The sequence below is a fragment of the Nicotiana tomentosiformis genome, chromosome 11 (assembly GCF_000390325.3).
Source record: "Nicotiana tomentosiformis chromosome 11, ASM39032v3, whole genome shotgun sequence".
Taxonomy (NCBI): domain Eukaryota; kingdom Viridiplantae; phylum Streptophyta; class Magnoliopsida; order Solanales; family Solanaceae; genus Nicotiana; species Nicotiana tomentosiformis.
Genome location: NC_090822.1, coordinates 66,007,062 through 66,023,934, shown reverse-complemented (window position 1 = coordinate 66,023,934; position 16,873 = coordinate 66,007,062).

Genomic DNA, 16,873 nt, shown 5'->3' with positions numbered 1-16,873 from the left:
GAAGTAATGTAGCCCGTAGGCTTAGTAGTCGAGTGAGTGCTTGCTCAAACTCGAGTCGGTGTAGCCCTTGGGCTTCATTGATTTTCGGTTGGCAGTCCCCGATTTAAGGGATATCGGTCTGTCCTTAAGCCTGTTTGCATAATAAATCTCGAAATAGATGAAATCTTTCTTGGATATAAGATGTGGGTAAAGAAGAAAGTTTTCGTTGTAAGTCATTATACATGTGTTCATGTTTTGTGTCAGGGCTCGGGTCAACTACATGAGCATAGTTCGTTTTGACCATTTGGCTCTTACAATGTTTCCTATCGGAACCCTGTTATTTATGAAGTAACTTTCTTGCATCGAGCTTGATATGTTTGAGGAGTAATGCCCCCAGTATTCGAGGTCGATTGTAAAGAGGCCTCGGATACTGTTGAATTGTTCTAAGTTAGCACGATCAATGGTTGCCTCATTAAAAACCTTGCCGAAAAACCCATTTGGGATAAAACCAGTCTAAGGGAAAAAGAGTGCAACACATGCTTTCAGACCTAAGGCTTCGTATTGAAGGATCCATCTTAGCTCCTGATCAGACTTCTGCAGGGGTTAGTTTTGAAATGCAAATGAATATGGGAGGGTCGTACCTTAGCAGTAGTATCGTTTTAGATGCGACACATTCTAATTGCTTGATAATTGTTTGCCGTTTATAATGCTGAGCTTGTATGATCCTTTTCTGACGTTTTCGAGAACCTAATATGGTCCTTCCCAGTTCGCTCCTAGTTTTCCTTCGTTTGTATTTCGAGTATTGAGGGTGACTTTCCTTAGCAGTAAGTCCCCGGGCTTAAAATGGCGGAGTTTGGTTCTTCGATTATAGTATCTTTCGATTTGTTGCTTTTGGGCGGCCAATTGGACGAGATTAGCTTCTCGTTTTTCATCCGATAATTCGAGGCTAGTGTTCATAGCCTCGTTATTTGATTCTTCTGTTGCATATCAAAATCTGGCACTGGGTTCACTGATTTCGACCGGTACCAAGGTTTCAGAGCCATATACTAAGGAGAACGGGGTTGCCCCCGTACTAGATTTTGATGTTGTTCGATATGCCCAAAGGACTTCGGGTAGGATTTCTCTCTATTTTCCTTTAGCGTCATTTAGCCTCTTCTTTAGGTTTTGAATGATAGTTTTGTTTGCTGATTCAGCCTGTCCGTTCCCTCTTGGGTGATACGGTGTTGATAATATCCTTCTTATTTTGTGGTCTTCGAAGAATTTCGTCACTTTGCTACCGATAAATTGTTTCCTATTGTCACACACTATTTCGGCGGGTATCCCGAATCGACATACGATATGATCCCAGATAAAGTCTATAACCTCTCTCTCTTACTTTCTCGAATGCCTGTGCTTCAACCCATTTAGAGAAATAGTCAGTCATAAATAAAATGAATTTAGCTTTACCTCGGGTCGATGACAGAGGGCCGACGATATCCATTCCCCATTTTATGAATGGCCACGGGGATAGGACTGAATAAAGTTACTCTCCAGGTTGATGGATCATTGGTGCAAACCTTTGACATTTGTCACATTTTCGACCAAACTCCTTTGCGTCTTTGCCCATATCGATCCAATAATACCCTGCCGTGATTATCTTTCGGACTAATGAACCGGCACCAGAGTGATTCCCACAAGTGCCCTCGTGCATCTCATGTAGGATGTAAGTGGTATCTCTTTGGCCTAGGCATACTACCAATGGTCCATCGAATGTCCTTTGGTATAGCGTTCCATCGGAAGCTAACGTGAATCGAGCAGCTTTGGCTCGTAGGGCTCTTGAATCTTTAGGGTCCGATGGGAGCTTTCCGTTCTTTAAGTAATCAATATACTTATTTCTCCAATCCCAAGTTAAGTTCGTAGAATTTATCTCGGCATGACCTTCTTCGATCACGGATCTTGAGAGTTGAACGATAGTCCCCGAGCTCAACTCACCTTCCTCGACCGATGATCCCAAGTTTGCAAGTGCATCAGCCTCACTATTTTGCTCTCGTGGAACATGCTTTAAAGTCCATTATTTGAAATGGTGCAAAGTGACATGTAGTTTGTCCAAATACCTTTGCATTCTATCTTCTCGAACTTCAAAGGTTTTGTTTACTTGATTTACCACCAGCAAAGAGTCACACTTGGCTTCAATGACTTCTTCTCCCAAGCTTTTAGCTAGCTCGGGACCTGCAATCATGGCCTCATACTCGGCCTCATTGTTAGCTCGAGACCTGCAATAATAGTGTTACTCGTGGGCGGCTTTAAAACTATGCCTATCCCAGACCCCTTCACGTTTGAAGCCCCATCCGTAAAAAGGGTCCATACCCCCGATGACATACCCAATTTCAACAAGAGTTCTTTTTCGACTTCGGGTATGAGGGTTGGCGTGAAATCGTCCACGAAGTCTGCTAAAATTTGAGACTTGATGGCCGTACGGGGTTGATATTCGATGTCGTACCCACTAAGTTCGATGGCCCATTTGGCCAATCGGCCTGATAGTTCGGGCTTGTGCAAAATATTACGAAGAGGGTAAGTGGTTAATACGCATATGGGGTGACACTGAAAGTACGGTCTTAATTTTCTAGAGTCGCTTATTAGTGCAATTGCCAATTTTTCTAGGTGCGGATATCTAGTTTCTGCTTCTCCTAAGGTCCGACTTATATAATAAATGGGAAATTGCGTACCTTGCTCTTCTCGAACTAGGACACTGCTTACTGTGATTTCGGATACTGCCAAGTACAAGAAAAAATTTTCGTCTGTTTTTGGAGTATGAAGTAATGGCGGGCTCGATAGATATCGTTTTAATTCCTCTAATGCCTATTGGCATTCCGGGGTCCAAGCGAAATTGTTCTTCTTTTTGAGTGGAGAGAAATATTTGTGACTTCGATCTGACGATCTCAAAATAAATCGGCCTAAGGCTTCAATCCGTCCTCTTAGCCTCTGTACGGCTTTCACGTTGTCCATGATGGTGATGTCTTCGATGGCCTTGATTTTATCGGGGTTAATCTCGATTCTCCGATTTGACACCATGAAGCCGAGGAACTTGCCCGAACCGACCCCGAAAGCACATTTTTCGGGGTTGAGCTTTATGTTGTATTTCCTGAAAATCTCGAACGTTTCCTGTAAATGGGTCAAATGGTCCTATGCGCGCAGGGACTTAACTAGCATTTCATCAATATAAACTTCCATTGATTTACCTATTTGTTCTTCGAACATTTTATTTACTAGGCGTTGGTAAGTAGCTCCTGCATTTTTTAGCCCGAAGGACATCACATTATAACAATATGTTCCATATTTGGTGACAAATGAAGTCTTTTCTTGGTCTTCCGGGTTCATTTGGATTTGATTATACCCGGAATAGGCATCGAGAAAAGTGAGGATCTCGTGGCCGGCCGTGGCATTGATCATGCGATCCATGTTGGGCCACGGAAAGGAGTCTTTAGGGCATGCTTTGTTCAAATCCTTATAATCCACACACATTCTAAGTTTGTTCCCTTTTTAGGCACTACAACTACATTGGCTAACCATTCGGGATTTTTCACCTCCCGAATGGACCCTATCTTGAGAACTTTGGTTACCTCATCCTTTATGAATGTGTGCTTTACCTCGGACTGGGGTCTTCTCTTTTGCTTCACCGGTATGAACCTAGGGTCCAAGCTTAGCCGATGCATCGTTATGTCCGGTGGGATCCCTGTTATATCTAAATGGGACCAGGCAAAGCAATCAATGTTATCGATAAGGAATTGAATAAGTTTCTTCCTGAGTTCGGGGATCAACCCCGTTCCCAGGTATACCTTTCGTTCGGGCCAGTGCTCGATTAGTGTGACTTGCTCCAGTTCCTCAATCGTCGATTTGGTGGCGTTGGAGTCATCGGGAATCACAAAGGATCGAGGGATCCTCTGATCATCATCTTCTTCGATCCTATGGTTATCAGATTGGGTCAAAGCCGATGTATGTGATTTCTATTTGGTATCGCGTTCCCCTTCTGAGCCCGATCCCTTTACTGGCGAAGGCGAGGATATTGGTTTGACTTCCTCGACGACGAACATTTCTCTTGCGGCTGGTTGTTCTCTATACATTGCTTTGACTCCTCTCGATGTTGGGAATTTGAGGACCTGGTGTAGGGTCGAAGGTACAACTCTCATGTTGTGGATCCATGGCCTTCCGAAAAGGGCGTTGTATCTCATGTCGCCTTCGATCACATGGAACTTCGTTTCCTGGATGGTTCTGGCCACGTTTATTGGTAGAATTATCTCGCCTTTGGTGGTTTCACATGCCATATTGAATCCATTTAGAACCAGGGTTGCGGGTATGATCTGGTCCTGCAGGCCGAGCTGTTCTACGACCTTCAATCTGATGATGTTGGCCGAGCTACCTAGATCAATCAATACACGCTTAACTTTAGTTTTATTCATGAGTACGGATATTACCAGTGCAACGTTATGAGGTTGTATGACTCCTTTTGCATCTTCATCATTGAAGGACAAAGTTCCTATGGGTGTGTAATCTTGAGTTCGAGATCGCTTTTCTCTCACAATCGATGTCTTAGTGCGTTTAAGCACTGGTCCCTGAGGGGTATCGGCGCCACCGATGATAATGTGAATGACGTACTGTGGTTCTTCTTGTTCGTTTTTCTTGACGAAATCCCTGTTTTTAAAATGGTTCTTCGCCCTATCGCTTAAAAATTCTCGAAGGTGCCCTTTGTTGAATAACCGGGCTACTTCCTCTCTTAGTTGCCTGCAATCTTCCGTTCTGTGACCATGGGTGCCATGATATTCACACATTTAATTGGGATTCCTCTAGGCAGGATCGGTCTGCATGGGTCAAGGTCATTTAGCATCTTTAATGTGTCTGATAGCCGAAACGATGGCGGATGCATCAATGCTAAAGTTATATTCCGATAACCGAGGTGCTTCCTTAGATCCGGCAGGCCTATCAAACCTACTTCTGTGCATCAGCCCCCGAGACCCTTGACCTCGATCACTTGTTTTATTATTTTGCCCGAGGTTATGTCTTGATTCACTTACTCTGTGGCTTCCGTTGTACGGTTGGTATCGATCCCTGATCGGACCTCGTTCTCGATTAGTATCCCTTCGAACAGCGGGTTCAGGCCCCAATTGATCATTTTCGACCCTATTTTTGATTGGTACCAATTGTGCACTTCGGCCCACGTGATGGCTGGGTATTTAATCAGGTTGTGCTTTAACCATCGTGAAGCCATCAAACTTCGTTCGTTCAAACCTTGAGTGAAATCCTAAACAACCAAATCGTCTGTGACTGGTGGCAAGTCCATTCGTTCCATTTGAAAACGAGATATGAACTCCCTCAGCATCTCATTATCCTTTTGTCTTACCTTGAAGAGGTCTGATTTCCTTGTTGTGACTTTTATGGCGCCGTCATGTGCTTTCACAAAAGAATCTGCTAACATGGCGAACAAGTCGATGGAATTTGGTGGTAGGTTGTGATACCAAATCATTGCCCCCTTTGAGAGGGTCTCTCTGAATTTTTTTAACAACACAGATTCGATTTCTTCGTCTTCTAAATCATTGCCCTTGAGGGCACACGTGTGAGAAGTGACGTGCTCGTTGGGATCGGTCGTTCCATTATATTTGGGAATTTCTGGCATACGAAATTTTTTGGGGATTGGTTTCGGGGCTGCGCTTGAGGGAAAAGGGTTTTGCACGAATTTTTTAAAATCCAACCCTTTTATCATTGGTGGAGCTCCCGGGATCTGATCAACCCTAGAGTTATAAGTTTCTACTTTTTTATCATTGGCTTCGACTCGCTTTGTGAGTTCCTCAAGCAATTTAGCAATTTCGGGAGTAGTCCCTGATTCTTACTCATTTGACTTCACTATGGCTGGCTCCGTTCTGTGGGTGATTTCTAGAGGTGGATTGGGCTCCAGCCTGCTTTGTAGCTGGGTTTGGCTCTGCAACTGAGCTATTGCTGCCTGTTGGGCTTGCAACATTTCGAAAATCATACGCAAGCTAACGCCGTTTTCCTCGACGTTATGGGTATCTCGAGCTGCAGACCGAGTGCCACCATGGATGCTATTCTCGAGTTCAACATGTAGGTTCGCCTCAATGGCTACATGTGAATTGATATCTACTGGCGCTTCGATTCAAGCTCCAACGGCATTTACAAGTGGCCTTTCGGTACTAGGTGTCAAGTTATTGTTCTCATCTTGAAGACCGACTTCATTGCCGATTGGTGAAGCCATTTGATTGGTAGTTAGTTGTTTTAGGAACCGAGCGCAAAACACAATGGTGTGTTTCTTCAGATTCGTATCAAATAACCACTGTTATCCTTAGCCCCACAGTGGGCGCCAAACTGTTTACCCGAAAAATGGATAGAGTTAAATTTGTACGTAGTTCTAAGGATATGTGGCACAACTTAATACAAATCGTAAGGATAAATAGAAATATAAGTATGGATTGCAAAGAATGCAAAATATATAAGGTTGTAAAGAAGATGAATTTTAGGACTAAACAAGTGAAATCAATTTAAGAAGCTTGAAAGAACAACTCTTTACTATGGGATAATATAGTGTTTTGATTACAATGTAAGCATGAAAACTTACCTTTACAGAAATGATAACCATGCCCTATATAGTAGAGGGATCTTGCTTTAAACATAATTAAAAATACTCAGTGGGAGACCCACGATAAATCATCTTTTCCACAATTCCTGCCAAGATTCTCTCCTCTAGTGGGATTGCAACGGCTTTTGTCTGTGAGCTCGATCTTGACTCGAGCTCTCGATCTTGGCTTGAGCTCGATTCTGACTCGAGCTCTCGATCTTGGCTTGAGCTCGATCCTGACTCGAGCTATCGAATTGATTAGGGGTCAATATTGGTCGGGCTCTGGATCATAAGCTTGATAGCTTTACTTTGCATCGTAGTTCGATTTGGATCCGAGCTTGATAATGATATCGAACTCGACATTGATCGCCCCCTCGGATTCGAAGCTTGTTTGCACCATATTCGGAACCCATCTCAAGGTCTCACTTCGATCGATTATCTTTTGAACTCGATCAGACGTACGAAGGCCGAAATCTATTTCGACCGTATACAGTAATTTCACATACTTGAAAGAGATGTACGAATAATTGCATCCGAACTATATAAGTCTCGCAGTCATTTTATTTCGTTAAATAAAATCATTTATTTTAAAGTCCTAACTTAAGATTTTGTATTTAAGTCAAATAAAAAGATATAATAAATAAAATTTAATTAATTTTAAAGTTTTATGTAACGACCCGATCGATTTTGAGCTCTAGCGCGTCGCTCGATGGCTTGAGTCCATGAGATGCTTCAGTTCAGGTATTATGACTTATACGCGTGGTCAGAATTAAATTTTGGGAAGTTAGGAGTTGATATGGAAAGCAAATTCTAAATTCGGAAGCCTTAAGTTGGAGGAATTGACTAAAGTGTAATTGTTTGAGTAAACGACCTCGAAATCGGAATTTGAAGGTTCCAACAGGTTCATATGATGATTTTGGATCTGGGCATATGTCCGGATCGGGTTTTGGATGACCCGGGAGCGTTTCAGCGCCTATTGTGGAAATTATCATTTTGGAAGAATTTCATAAATTTAGGTTGAGGTGTATTTTAATGTTATCGATGTTCGTTTGGGATTCGAGTCTGGGAATAGCTCCGTATGGTGATTCTGGTGTTGGGAGCGCGTCCGAAAGTGGATTCAAAGGTCCGTAGGTCATTTTGGGGTAATTTGACGAAAGTTAGAAATTTTAAGGTTTTTGAGAAGTTTGACCGGAAGTGGACTTTTTGATATCGGGGTTAGATTCCGATTCCGGAAGTTGGAGTAGGTCCGTAATATGGAATGTTACTTGCGTGCATACTTTGAGGTCAATCAGACGTAATTTGATAGGTTTCAACATCGAATGTAGAAGTTTGAAGTTCTAAAGTTCATTAAGCTTGAATTGGGGTGTGATTCATGATTTTGATGTTGTTTGATGTGATTTGAGGCCTCGAGCAGGTCCGTGTTATGTTATGAGACTGATTTGTGTGATTGGACGGGGTCCTGAGGGACTTGGGTGTGTTTCGGGGTGATTTCGGATCATTTCGGGCTGTTTTGCAATAGTTGATGCTGGTGTCTGGTGTTGTTCTTCGCGTTCACGAGGAACCCTTCGCGTTCGCGCATAACGATTTGGCTTCTGGGATTTTGTTCTTCACGTTCGCGAAGAGACTCTCGCATTCGCAAATCTGTTACACATGTTTGACTTCGGAGGCTCATATCTCATAATTTATAAGGAATTTGTAGATGATCCAAAAATAAAAGTTGTAGCCCTTTGTGTCTAGTTTTCATAAAAGTTAACCATTTAGCATTTGGATTTGTGTATAAAAGGTTATGGCTGGTACACTACAGGCTATCCGGAAAGATGAAGAAGAAATTGTGTGTTGCACAGGGCTAACTTTGACAGCTTATATCTCAAAATCTATAAGGAATTCGGAGATGACCAAAACATGAAAGTTATAGATCTTGGTTTGTAGTTTTTAAAATGTTAAACCATTTTTCATTTGGAGTTTTGTATAAAAGGTTATGGCTATTATACTAGAGACTGTCTGAGAAGAGTTTGGGAATGGCTTTTGAAAATTTTGTTCATCACGAACGCGATGGGGGGCTCACGAACACGAAGAAGGATCACTTGGGCAGTGTATAAGTTTGCAAAAATGGATTTGGCTCATTTCATCTCATTTCCTCCATGGGAGCCGACCTAGGAGCTATTTTGGAGCTCCATCTTCATCATCCATGTCAAGGTAAGTGATTCCCACATATTGCAAGTTAAATAATTGGAGTGTGTGTATATATATATATATATATATATATATATATATATATATATTCTGACATGGGAATTCATCGAAAATTAGTGAAAATTTGGGGTTTTGATAGAAAACCTAGAAAATTTATATTTTTGGATTTTGACCACGAATTTGGGTATGGAATTATATATTTGAGTTCGTGGGGTTATGGGTAAAGTTTATCTTTGAATATTTTTTGAATCCGGGCACGTGGGCCCGAGGGTAATTTTATCGACTTTTCGAACGAAGTTGAAAATTGTTGTAAATAGGATTATAATGAGTATATATTTATGGAATTGCTCAATATTTGGCTAGTTTTGGAGCGTTGGGATTGATTTGAGTTGTTTGAAGGGCTTGGGAGCCAGTTGTGGGACTGCGGAGCGAGGTAAGTCTCCTTTCTAACCTTGTAAGAGGGAATTAACCCCATAGGTGAACTAAATTACTATGTGCTTCTATTTGTGGAGACTACGTACGCATGAGGCGACGAGAGTCCGTACGTAGCTACTAGCTATGCCTATGTCCGGGTAGTTTTAGGCTTACATCATGCCTTGTTGATATTGTTATTGATTTATGTTTATTGTTTTCCTTGAGAAGGAGCGGGATTGAGTTTGCTTATTAAATGTTTTGAAAGGAGTTGATATTGAGGAAAAATCGGGATCTTAAAAGTTTTCATTGAAATTTCACATTTTGAAAATAATGAAAGAATACTATAGTAACTTAAGAAGTCTATGTGTAACCGCGTCGCAAATATGTTTCGTGAGCGGGGTAATTCCTTATATTTATATTTGACCGTGTCGCATGTATGATCCGCGAGCGGGGTAATTCCTTAAATTTATATTTGATCGCGTCGCATGTATGATCTGCGAGCGGGGTAATTCCTTAAATTTATATTTGACCGCGTCACATATATGATCCGCGAGAAGAGTAATGGATGCATCTATGGTTCGTGCCGTTCGACCATCGGCAGTGCACAATTTACATTTATGTTGGATCGGGCCGAACGTCCTCGGTGGTATTTTGTTTGATAACGGAACTGGAAGTTCCTTTTATAATTGGTATAAATTCTTTGTTTGTGTGATTATATGTGTCAAAAGAAGAAAGCAATTTAGGCTCTTAAATATGGTGAAGACTTGTTCAGTTATTTCTTGTTCTGGGTCTTATTGTTGTATATCATGCTTAATTCGGACTTCATATTATCATATTGTTGAACCTTAGTAAGTGTCGAAGTCGACCCCTCGTCACTACTTCTTCGGGGTTAGGCGGGATACTTACTGGGTACGCATTGATTTACGTACTCATACTACACTTGTTGCACGTTTTGTGTAGGTGCATTTATGATTAGCAGTCTTGCAAGAGCAGAGGCGTGTATGCATACAGAGACTTAGGTGAGTTGCACCCCATATTACGACCCGTGGCCAACAGAGCCTCCTTCAGAGTTCTTGAATTTTCTTTTTCTGCCCAAATTTTGTATTCCAGACAGCTATTATATTTTATTTTACTTCCTAGTAAATGCTCACGTACTTGTGACATCTAGTTCTGGGATGATTAGGGGATATTCAGTATTGAAATTGAAAACCATCATTATTATCCTGTAAAGTTCATTTTTACTAGTTAAGTTGAAGGAAATTCATGATTTCAAAAATATTAAAATGAGAATTAAATTAATTCTTTAGTGTTGGCTTGCCTGACATTGGTGTCCGACACCATCACGGCCTTTAACGAATTTTGGGCCGTGCCATTTTAGATATTAAATTTACATGTAAGTTATTATAGTTTTGTCACCTAGTTCAAATTAATAAAGGATTTAGACAAGATAACATTTTAGTCGATTTATTAGGATTTTCTAATATTCAAATAGGGAAAGATTTAATAACGTAAAATTTTAGTTGATTTTAAGTTCTAATATTAGGATAATAATTAAATTATAAATTCCGCATCTACCTTAACTTTTAGAAGATCTCTTTTCGTCAAACAAAAAAGTTGTAGTAGTTGTTCAATGTTTTCCTTTAAGGACTTAGAATTTAAATCTCACGGTTAGTGGTGAGATATTGAAACCTTGAAATTTGAATTTCTATGGTATTTCAACGTCAAATTAGGACTTACGTTTGGTCCTAAATATTAGGACCTTAATTTATACAATGAAGATTTAGCTGATTTTATATCCTAAATAGTAGGGATTCCTACATAATAATTCAAATATGAAAAGTTTTAATAAATAAACTTTTAGTTGATTTCAAAGTTCTAAATATTAGGAAAAATAGGTAAATAATAATTTTGTTTATTGTGATAATTTTCTTTAAAGGACAAAAAAGGCGAACAATATTTCGCTAAGGAGTTTCGTGCTTTTAATATAGTATAGATATAAATATGAATATAGATATAGATAAACCCTTTCTTTATTTGAATAATTGTATGAAGTAAAATATGTTAAAACTGAAACTTTTAAGCTAGCTATTTAGAATGCGGGATATTAAGCACGTTAAAGTTAGTATATTACATATGAAACTCTTGGCATACAAGATTTCTCAGTTCAACTAATATTTTCGTGTTATTTTCTTAATATATAGTCGATTAATATTTTTATCACTCTTTTGATAAGTTTAAAACTCTCATCAATTTGTTAGTTTTTTTTTAATTAAATGTGGCTCATTTTTTTTTCTTTTTATGTTATTTAATCCATTGACTGCTAATTGTAATTCTTTATCTATCATCTAATTTGTGGTATAATATTGGTTCAACAAAGTAATTTTTAGGCACTAAATTTTCTATTATCCATTTTATTTTCTAGGAGCTGTAGGACCAACTGTTTTTGATTTTTTATTCATGTTATTGACAAATTTTTGAATAACTATAATAAAAGTATGTCACACAAGACGTTTAACTAAATTTAATGTTGATAGGCTTTTTAACTTTAAAAATAAAGAGTTAACCTAAATAGCCATTCATCCAATCGCTTAAACTAAAAATAGCCAATTATATATACAATATATGTATACCGAATAAGAAAAGTAAATAGCAAATCCGTCCAGTTATTTGTGTAAAGATTCCTTTTGAAAATAAATTTCACACTGCACAAAGTTATCCTTTAATTATTTTCATCATATTTAAGATTTGAAATCTTAGTTGAACATGTTTGTGTCTATTAGAATGAACTTGAAATTACCACACACAAAAAAAAGATTGACTGAATTCAAAATAGCATTTCAATTTTTTTAAAAAGAAAACTCTTAAATCTTCAAATGCTATGTGTTCTTACTAAAACTGAAAACGAAACAAACTTGCGAAATTAGATGATAAAATTATAGAGTTGGCAATGAGTTTAAGTTGAATATATGGAATGATTATTGAAGAATTCTATGAGATAGATTCTCATTATTTATTGAGTTATCTATATTGGATCAACATCCATCAATTTCAGAAGTTTAAATTTTATTTTATAGTTCAAATATAATTTTACTACATTATTTATGTGATTTTTATAAAGAGTTTACTTATCGAGATTGGGTATGTAATGACCCAACCAGCCATTTTAACTTTTAGAACTTCGTTCCCTAAAATACAACTCTCCGTATGTGCTTTTAATAATTTATGACTTGCGGGGATGATTGATTCGGGATTAGGAAGTGTTTGGGTTGAAATCGAAACACTTGGCTCTTTAAGTTACCCTTGAAAGGCCAAGTTTTACTTCGGTCAAAATTTTGAGAAAACGACCCCGGAATCAGGATTTGACGGTTTCAATATCTTCGTATAATGATTTCGGACTTGGGCTTATGTTCGAATCGGGTTTTCGATAGCCCAGGAGCGTTTTGGCGCTTAATAGTGAAAAATTAACTATTTGAAAGTTTAAAATTCCTTAAATTTGGTTTGTAGTAGGTTTTTGAGTAATTGAAGTCTGTTTGGAATTTTTAGTTTGGGAATAGTTTAGCTTTATGATTTAAGACTTACATGCAAAATTTCGCGTCATTTCGAGTAGTTTAAGTATGTTTCGGCGCATTTGAAGTAAATTAAAGAACTTGAAAATTTTAAGTTGAATCAATTTGATTTGAGGTATGATTCTTAGATTTGATGTTATTTTACACGTTCCGTGAGTTCGAGCGAGTCCGTTTTATGATTTCAAACCTGTTGGTATGTTCGGGCGCGGCTCCGGGGGTCCCGAGTGTTAACCGAACGAGGCTCGGATCAATTTTGGAATTTTGAAGAAGAGCTGAAGATTTCTGCTTCTGGTACGTTCGCACTTGCGCTTGGACAGCCGCAGGTGCGACTCTCGCAGATGCAAGGCTTATGCGCAGAAGCGAAAAAGGAAGGGAGGCCTGCCATCGCAGGTGCGGAATCTCTGGTGCACCTGCGAACGCGCAGGTGCGAGAAGAAGAGCGCAGGTGCGGAAGCTGGGCAGTCAAGCGAAGCTCGCACCTGCAAGGCTTTTCTGCATGTGCGAAAGCCGCAGGTGCGGTACGCCTTCTGCAGGTGCGGTACACCTTCCGCAGGTGCGAAACCCCTGCTTGGCAGAATGTGTTAAAATTGTGGCTCAGACATTTTGAGCCAATTTTCCCTCCATTTCTGGGCGATTTCAAAGTTTTTGAGAAGGGGGTTTCAACTAGCAATTGGATGACAAGTTAATTCTACATACTTTGAGTTAAATACATAGATTTTGGGTAGATTATAACTAGTAAATCGTAAAAATCAAGGGTTTAGATGAAAAAATTAGATTTTTATAATAATGAGATTTTAACCATGAAAATGGTTATGGAATTGGGTAGAAATTATATATTTGAGTTCTCGAGATTACGGGTAACGTTTTCGTCCAAAAATTTCCAGAATCCGGGCACGTGGGCCCGGGATGAATTTTAGAAATTTTACTGTTTTGGTTAGGGTAAATTATTTAATAGCCTAAATTCGAGTTATTGAATATGTATTAATTATTTTGTATAATATTTGGATAGTTTCGGATTTTTCGGCGACAAATCGAGAATTTAACACGACGTGGTAATCGAAAAGTGGACTTTGAGACAAGGTAAGTCTCTTGTCTAATCTTGTGAGAGAAAAATTACCCCATAGGTAATTAAATTAATAATTGTTGCTAATTGTGGGGGCTACGGACGTACGAGGTGACGAGAGTCCGTGCGTAGCTACTATAAATGCTAAAGTCCGTATAGTTTAGGACTCAAAGCATGAATTACTTGTGTAAATTATATTCTTTATTTAATATATATATATATATATATATATATATATTGTGAATTGTTAGATAAAAATATTAAAGGATGGAAATCTCATATGTTTGATTTTCTGTTTAATTAATTAATTGTTAAGAGAAATTTTTCTTCCTCCCAAATTTATCTTATAATAAATATACTCTCCTTCCGGAGGTACATAAGAAAATGTCCTCCTTTCTTGTGGAGCGGGTCGAATGCCTCGGCAGAATAGATGCATCTATAGATTGCACCGCACGTCCCTCGGCAGTATACACAACACTTTGGATCGGGCCGTACGACCTCGACAGAAATCGTGCTTAATAATAATAATAATAAATACACGATGTCACGATGTTTTAAAATTCAGCTTGCGGATTTAATAAATGGATTGGAAATTTATTGGAATTGAAAGAATTTAATTAATATATTGAGAACTGTTGCATTTGAGGGAATTTAATTATTTCTGTTGATTAAATAAAATTATTGTTGACTTTGTGAATCATGCTGAGTTAAATAAATTCTGTTTTATCCTATATATTATTGTTGAACCTTAGTGAGTGTCAAAGTCGACCATCTCGTCTCTACCACTTCGAGATTAGACTTGATACTTACTGGGTATACGTTGTTTACATACTCATGCTACACTTGCTGCACTTTTTGTGCAGGATTTGAGGCAGGTACTAGTGGAGGACCCATCATCTTACACCCACGTTATCCTGAGGCGTAATGGTGAGCTGCCTTTCTGAGTCGTTCTGCAGCTACCAGTGTCTTTTCTTGTATGTACATTCTGTCTATTTTATTTCTAACAGTATTTGGAGTTTTCTATAATCTACTAGATGCTCACACACTTGTGACACCAGCTCTTGGCACACACATTGGTAGAATTTAGAATTGTAATATTTTCTTGGATTTAAGTTAATCGATTTATTTTCTAATTTCTTTAAATATTGCTAGTAAAATAAAAAAATTTCTTAGAAAATTATTCTGAAAATAATTGATATTATTTAATTTATTTGTTGGCTTGCCTAGCTGTAGTGTTGGGTGCCATCACGACATATATGTGAAATTGGGTCATGATAACATGGTATCAGAGCACTAGGTTCACGTAGGTCTCACAAGTTATGATCAGGCCTAATAGAGTCTTGCGGATCTGTCATGACCCCAAATTCCCTCAGTAGGATGTCGTGATGGCACCTAGTCTCTAAGACTAGGTAAGCCTATCAATGCGGAATAATAATAAATTTCTGAAATAAATAAACTACAATTCAAACAAATTTCAACTCCCAAAACCCGGTAGAAATAAGTCACAAGCTTCTAAGAATTTATTCTCCATGTCTCTATAAATCAGAGTCTAAAACAAATAAGGAAGACAACATAGTAAGATAGAAGGGGACTCCAGAGTCTGCGGACGCTGGCAGATATACCTCAAAGTCTCCTAGTACAATTAGTTTACTGATGCCTGCTCTGATAAGATGTACCTGGATCTGCACAAAAAGATGTGCAGAAGTGTAGTATGGGTACACCACAGCGGTACCCAGTAAGTGCTAAGCCTAACCTCGGTAGAGTAGTGACAAGGTCAGGTTAGGCCCTGCTGGAGAATAAATAATGACATGGTAAAATGTTTAAATAATATAATAAGATAAAATGACAATGAAAATGAATTCAGTAGTATGTCACATTTAATTACACCAAATAATGGCAATTAGCATCTCGTGGAAACAAAATAAAATTTTCTTTCAACTTCAAGAAAATCACAACAAATAATCAAAGGCAACTGCGGCCATAAATCAATATCAACAAGGGCACTCCCGAGGTACCGCTTCGTAGTCCCAAATCATAAATAAATTTACAATATCTCATTTCTTTATCTCACCGCGGGAGCCTTTACAATTTATTTGAAAGAAAATATTTTTCGCGAAATAGCATCCCGCGTTTTAGCCATCCTTATCATACCGCATGACTTCTTGTAGTTCCCCCTACTAGCCACGCGTATCAAGTCACCCTTGTTTCACCGCATGCGTTTCAATACCCAGACTTTATACCACCGCATGCGTATCAATATCACAATATATCACAATTTGCACCTCAAGTGCTCAAATAATTTAACTTGCCAAATTAATTCAACAACAATATTTTTTCATAATAAAGAGGTCACGGCTCATGCCAAAATAAATCATCAATAATATTTTTCTACAATAAAGAGCTCACGGCTCCATCACAATGAATACGAAAATCTTACAAAAATATTCAGGAATAAATAATTCAGGAAAATAATATTTCAAAATCTTTAATACGTTGCTTTAATATCAAGTTTAAAAATGTCAAATACTTCATATTAATAATATTTAATTTAAAGAAAATCAACCTTCAAATAATGCACAGAATAAAAGAAACCAAGTTTCAACTAAACAGGTAAAACAATTAGCAGGAAAAAAGTCAAATAAATTTAAAGTATATATCTCGGATCAATGATGAAAAATATAATAAGATAAAATAATTTAATAAATGCGCAACAGTGATCTACACAATTTAAAAATATAATCTTTCACATTTAGCCCATGTACACACTCGTCACCACGTGTACACGACTTTTAACACATTTCAATAATCACATCAATACCAATCCTAGGAGAAATTTCTCCCACACAAGGTTAGACAAGTCACTTACCTCGACTTACTCCAATTTAACCAAGTATTATGCTTTTTCCTCGATTTTCTGACTTCGATCGACTCATATCTAGTCATAATTAATTCGATACAGTGAACAAAAATTATATGAATCAATTTCATAAGAAAATACTACATTTTTCAATAAAATCCGAAATTAGCTCAAAAATTACCCGTGGGGCCCATGTCTCGG